Below are 7,272 nucleotides of genomic sequence, written 5' to 3'. Positions count from 1 at the left end.
TGGGCTTCCCTGTAGGCGCATGGATATTATCCTATCACAGACAGTGTTGTACCTCATGAGTGATCTGCATATGTTTTTTTGACAGTGAATGCAACACCATCCACTTCATTTTGTCATTGCCAGCACAATAAACCATGTGGTCGTCACATTCAAAACGGCCAATACCAGTCCATTTCAGCTCACTAATGCCTAAGATAAGGAGCTCTGGTAGCGTAGTGGTTACGAATCAGGCTGTGAGCCACAAGGTCAGCAGTTCGAAAATACCAGCGGTTCCATGGGAGAAAGATGAGGCTTTCTGCTCCTATAAAGATTTACAACCTCGGAAACACTGTGCAGGGTCACTATGAGTTGGCACTGACTCCACGGCACTTAACGACAACGACAACAATACCTAAGATATCGAAGTTTATGCGTTCCATTTCATTTTTGACAATTTCTAATTTTCCTAGATTCATACTTCATACATGCCATGTTCTGATTATTAATGGATGTTTATAGCTGTTTCTCTTCATTTTGAGTTGTGCTGCATCAGCAAATGAAGGTCCCGTAGGTTTTTTCCATTCACATCATCACGGTCAACTCTACTTTGAGGAGGCAGCTCTTCTGCAGTCGCATTTTGAGTGCCTTCCAACCTGAGGGGCTTATTTTCTGGCACTATATCTGACAGTGTTTCTCTGCTATTTTTAAGGGTTTCAGTGACTGAATATTCAGAAATTATTTGTCAGTCCTTCTTCCTAGTCTGTCTTTGTCTGGAAGCTCATCTGAAACCTGTCTACCATGGGTGATACTGCTGGTATTTAAAATACTGGTGGTATAGCTTTCAGAATCACAGCAACTCACAAGCCACCACAGTACGACAAACTGACAGACGAGTTTGTGCTCATGATGAACCTTTAAATAGACAAAGAGACAATTGTTGGAATAGTACGCTGTTCCAAGGGGACACTGCATGGTTTTAAATTAGGTAAGTTGTATGTCAGTGTTGTATTACTCTTCTGGGAATAACAGATTTATAAGGAATGTCATCACATTCATCATAAAAAGTACATTTAAAGACGTAGTTCTAGAAAAGCCAGAGGTACGGATATACTCAGTCTTTCTCAAGTATAAAGAACTGAAGAAAGAATTCAAACATTGACTAGAAATACAGAAGGACTCCATGGGCAACATTTTCAATGATGCATAAAATATCAAAAGAAGTTGCAAGGTATACAATGAGCACAGTACCAAAAAGAAATGGTTGATGTTTAACCATTTCAAGAGGTAGCATACGATCAAGAACTGATGGTACTGGAGGATGATGTTAAAGCTTCACTGACTGTGAAAGACAAAGTGTCAAAATTGATTGAATATATATTGAAATCTTTCAACAAATTGAGGAAGCACTTGAGGCATTCATTCATCTATGCCAAGAAATTTGGATGACAGCTACCTGGCCAACTGATTAGAAGAAACCTGTATTTGTGTCCATTCCAAATAATGGGCACAAACATATGCAATGAAGAAACCATGGAATAATATTATTAGTATCACATGCAAGTAAATTTTTGCTGAAGTTAATTAAGAAATTACTGCAACAGGAAACTGGTAGAAATTTAACTTGGATTCAACCTAGATTCAGAAGAGGACAAGGAATGAGGATATCATTACTGATATTAAATCAGTGAATGTCATAAATATATTTATTTGTACTTTATTGAGTATGCAAAGTTTTTTGACTGAATCATGACAAGCTACAGATAACATTGTGAAGAATAGATATTCCAGAACATTTATTTGTGTGCGTGAGGAACCTGTACATAGACGAAAGAGAGATTGTTTGAAAAGAACTAGGGGTATTGAATGGTTTAAAATCCATAATGGTGTGTGCCACGATTGTTTCCCTCACCAAACTGATTCAATTTTATATGCTGAGCAAATCATCTGAGAAGCTGAATTACATGAAGTAGAGTGGCCTCAAGATTTAAGGTACACTCATTAACAACCTGTGATATGCAGATGATACAACTTTGATTGCTGAAAGTGAAAAGGACTTAAAATACTGATGAAGATCACAAATCACAGCCTTCAGGATGGATTATATTTCAATGTAAAGGAAACAAAAATACTCACAACTGCACCAATAAATAACATCATGATAAATGGGGAAAGGATTGAAGGTGTCAATGATAACATAAACATACTCTTATAAGCAGCAGTCAAGACATCAAATGACATTGCGTTAGGCTAATCTGCTGCTCAAGATATCTTTGCACTGTTCAAGCACAAAGAAATCAATTTGAAGACCTTCAAAGATGCATCTGTCATGGTATTTTCACATTACATACATGTGAAAGCTGGACAAAGAATAAGAAAGACCATAGAAGAATCGATGTGTTTGACTTATGATGTTGGAGAAAAATACTGCAAGTACCATGGACTTCCAAAAAAACAAACAAAGAAATCTGTGTTGGAAGAAGTATAGTCAAAATACTCCTGAGAAATCAGGATGGCAAGACTTAGTCTCTGATGCTTTGGGCATTTCATCAGGAGGGGCCAGTCCCTGATGCTTAGTCTATCAGAGAAGTATATAATGTTTGGCAAAAATAGGAAGGCTCCCAACAGATGGATTGGTAGAGTGGCAGCAGCAATGGGCTCAAACCTAACAATTGTGAGGATGGTGCAGGACTGGGCAGTGTTTTGTTCTACTGTGCCTAGTGTCTCTATGAGTCAGCACTTAACAAGAACTACAACATGGATTCAGTTAAAACATTATTGCAAACCAGTCAGGGTGTTTTGGTGTTTGAGAGGACAGATTAATTGTTTTATATGCCTAATTAATAAAATGATCATTATACAAAGGAATTAGGCAGATGAAGATACAAAGAATACTTGTATTATTGATAAAGGACATGTCAGAGAATGTGGACAGAGCATCTTCCTACTATTCAATGTCAGAATTAGTCAGATTTGCCTACCCAATGACTCAGAGTGGGCGGAAGAGGTATCCTCTCACCAGGAAAAATCAAACAGATCTATGAACCCTGAAAGCATCCAGTTCTCATGAGGAGGAAGAAAGGACTAAGTAAGGTAGGTTCATTTTCTCCTGCCAAGCTCACAAAACAAATAGGTCCTATGCCTTCCTTAGAAAGTTGTAAATAAGAGAACTTAGGAAACTAAGAGTGCCATGAGAATGGCATTGACCCCACTAGTAGGGACAACAATTATAAAAACAATTTGCTACTAATATTCTCCAGCCATTTATTCTCTTAACACCTTGGGCAGAATCATTAAACCATTAATAAGATAATATATGAAAAGAGTTTTCTCTCACCCTCCTTTTCAACACAACCTCCTATTGTAATATTTTTTCTGTTCTACTGTCTTGATGAAAAGACGAGATTTTCTTTGTGCATAGCAGTGACCATAGAATGCTCTGACAAAAGCTTTTTATTCAATGACTGGATCAGGATAATAATTTATTTCCATTGATAATTTCTACAAAGGCCTTTGGCATAAGTAGTCCATTTAAATTAGTCAGTGATAAACCTAGCCAAAGGAATGAATCCAGAATGGAGATCAATGCAAACACTATTCCACATGCAAAGAGGTTTCAGCACTATTTATAGGCTATTTTCCCCTTGTATATTTTGTTCCATAGGAGAAAATTTGAGATAAATAAAGGTATATAATGAAATATTTTCTTAATAATTTGTGGTGTTGATAGTAAAACAAATGTACTTTTCTCTCTTATATTTCTAACATCTCTGTATTTTAATTTAATTTCTAAAAGGTAATTTTCAAGTTCTGTTATTCATGGTGATGGTTCTAGCTATGACATGATTCATTCCATTGACAAATATGTAGAGTTCCCACTATATGCCAGATACCATTCTAAGCAGGAACATGCTTGACATGCAACTTGCATTACAATGTGGTTTGTTGTTGTTGTTAAGAGCCATCAACTCAGTTCTGACTCTTAGTGACCCTATATAGAGTTTCCAAAGAGCAGCTAATGGGTTTGAACCACCAACCTTGTATTCAGCAGTCCAGTGCTGATCTACAGTGCACACCAGGACTCTAGAATGTAGCTACTGGTAACCAAGAATATTGTTTCTAACTTGAATTTGACATTTGGTAATGAAAACAAATCAAAATCTTTTACTGAAAAATGTGTTCTATATTCTAGTTGCATACCATCCAGCAATTTTTAATGTTGGCTCTGCAACCATCTCCACAGTCTAATTTCAGTCCATTTTTGTCATCTTCTAAAGAGCCCTCTTGGCCAGTTGCATTCCATCTCTGTCCCCACCCCCAGATTTAGGCAGCCTGTATTTATAGAGTTTCTTATTTGTACACTTCACATAATTCAAGTCATACAGTAAGTATGTGGTCTTCTGGGTTTGACTGCTTTCACTTAGTATAATGTTTTTAAGGTAACTTCATGTTTTAGTAAGTGTCATTAACTTTTTTTTTTCTTTTTTGGTTGAATAATAATAATATACTGTGTGAATAAAGACTTTTTGTCTTTCAGTTGCTGGTAGAATTCTGGTTGTTTCCCTACCTTTTGTCCATTGTGAACAATGTTGGTACAGTATTCATATACAAGTCTTTGTTAGGACATAGTTTCCATCTCTTTTGGCTAGACTTAGGAATGGAATTGCTAAGATTTATGGTAAATTTATATTTAGGTAATTACAAAACTGCCCAATTATTTTCCAAAGAGGCTACACTAGTTTACATTCCTACCAGTAATTTATGGCTGTTCCAGGTTCTTTGCATCCTAGTCAACACTTGTTATTTTCTATCCTTATAAATATAGCCATCATGATAGGCATGAAATGGCACCTCATTGTGGTTTAAATTTGTAATTTCTTTAATTCAAAGATTTTCTCATGTAGCATGTAGCTATTCATATATCTTCTTTGGTGAAACATCCATTTAAATGTTTTATGTATTTTCAAGTGTGAGCTTTATGAGTTCTTTATATATTCTAAATATGTCTTTTTTGAAAATATGACTTGCAAATTTTTCCCCAGTCAATGGCTTGTATTTTCATATTCTCAAGGGTAGTTTTTTTAGAATAAAATTTCTATAATTTTAATAATGTTCAATTTTTAAAACTTTTTAAAAAAATTTATCATGATTTCGGTGTTGTAGCTAAGAAATCTTTGATTAATCTAGTAAGGAAGATCGTTTCCCTATGTTTTCTTCTACATGTTTTAGAAATTTAACTTTTATATTTGGGTCTTTGAGTGTTGTGAATATTTCTTGTTTATGATCTAAATTCATCCTTAGTTGTAAATTTATCCTTTAGCACATGACTAATTATTCCAGCATCATTTGCTGAAAAATATGATCTTTTCTCCATCCAATTGCTGTGACACCATTGTTGAAAACTAATTCATCTGTAAATGTAAGAGCTTATTGTTGAGATCTCAATTCTGTTTCAATGAGTTATAAGTCTAACCATATGCTAGGACCATACTGTCTTGATTGCTGTACCTTGATGCTATGTTTTTTAATCAGAAAGAGTGTTAATTTTTTTTCTTCAAAAGAATTTTTTTTGCTATTTTTCTCTGTGTCCTTTCCATTTCCCCATAAATAGTAAAATCAGATTTTACATTTCTGCAAAACATCTGTTTTGTGCATTTTGAGATGAATTGTATCTGTTGATTAAATTTAGAAGGAATTTTCATTTTTATCTATAGAGTATTCCAATCTACCAACATGGGATGTCTTTTCATTTATTTAGTTCTTAATTCTTTTTTCTCTGTGATATTTGCTTATTTTTCAAAGATTCTGTACTTTTGTGAAATTTGTTCCTAAACATTCTATTCCTTTTGTTACTGTTGTAAGTGTAGTTATTTTCTAAATTTCTTTTGCAGATATCTCATTATTTATACAATTGCTTTCTATATATCAATCTTTTATTTGGGAATCTTGTTGAAAATATTCATTAGTTCTTTAGTTGTTTTTTGGTGTGGATTTTATTGGATTATCTTTCTATAGGACCGCTCTATAAATATAAAGTCTTCTTCTTTTCCACAGTGGTTGATGTTTTTTTCATAACTCATTGCAATGGTTAGAAGCTACTGTGTAATTATTAATGGAAAAGGTGAGAGGATATAGTCTTGCCTTGTTCTTCATCTTTGAAATAAAACCTTCTTTTCTCCCATGGGCTTTACTCCTTTTGCATCATCACAGTCAACTCTACTTGAAGGAGGCAGCTCTTCCCCAGTAACATTTTGAGTACCTTCCAACCTGAGGGGCTCATTTTCTGGCACTATATCTGATAGTGTTTCTCTGCTATTCATAAGGTTTTCAGTGACTAGATATTCGGAAGTAGTTCATTACTCCTTCTTCCTAGTCCGTCTTTGTCTGGAAGCTCATCTGAAACCTGTCCACCATGGGTGACCCTGGTGGTATTTAAAATATCAGTGGCATAGCTTTCAGAATCACAGCAACTCACAAGCCACCACAGCATGACAAACTGACAGAGGAGTGATGGCCATTTAATTATAATGTTATTGTTGTTGTGTGCCGTGGAGTTGGTTCCGACTCATAGTGACCCTGTACAGGGTTTCTGAGGCTGTAAATCTTTACGGGAGCAAAAAACCTCATCTTTCTCCCACAAAACAGCTGGTAGTTTTGAACTGATGACCTTGTGGCTCGCAGCCCGATTCGTAGCCACTACGCTACCTGAGCTCCTTAATTATCATAGTCAATATCATTTCTGTAAGAGCAGAATCATGTTTCCTCTCTTGTTACTGATAATAACAGCATGTGTCTTCTTGCTTTTTCATTTGGTCAGCATTGGCTAAAGGTTTTGGCAATTTTATTGGACCTTATATATTACCATCTTTTGGTTTCATTGATTTTTTTTTTTTTTTTCTAGTTTCAATTTCAAAGAGTTTTGGTAGTGAAGTGGTTTCGAGTCAGGCTGCTAACCTCAAGGTCAGCAGTTTGAAACTACCAGCTGTTCCTCAGAAGAAAGATGAGATGATGAGGCTTTCTGCTCCCATAAAGATTTACAGCCTTGGAAGCCCTATGCAGGGTTTCTATGCGTCAAAACCAATTCCCCAGCATATAACCAATCTCAATTTCACTGATATTCTCTCTAAATGATATTTCTTTCATTTTACATGTTGTGGATTTAAAATGTCATCTTTTGTGGGTTTTTTTTTTTTTTTTTTTGTTTGTAAAGATGGTGCCCAATGTCATTGATCTCAGATCTTTTTTTTTTGGCTACTGGTGTTTAAACCTATAAATTTCATGTTAAGTTCTTCTTTA

The sequence above is a fragment of the Chrysochloris asiatica genome, unplaced genomic scaffold (genome assembly GCF_000296735.1).
Source record: "Chrysochloris asiatica unplaced genomic scaffold, ChrAsi1.0 scaffold00098, whole genome shotgun sequence".
NCBI classification, from domain to species: domain Eukaryota; kingdom Metazoa; phylum Chordata; class Mammalia; order Afrosoricida; family Chrysochloridae; genus Chrysochloris; species Chrysochloris asiatica.
Note: the sequence above shows the minus strand (reverse complement) of the source record.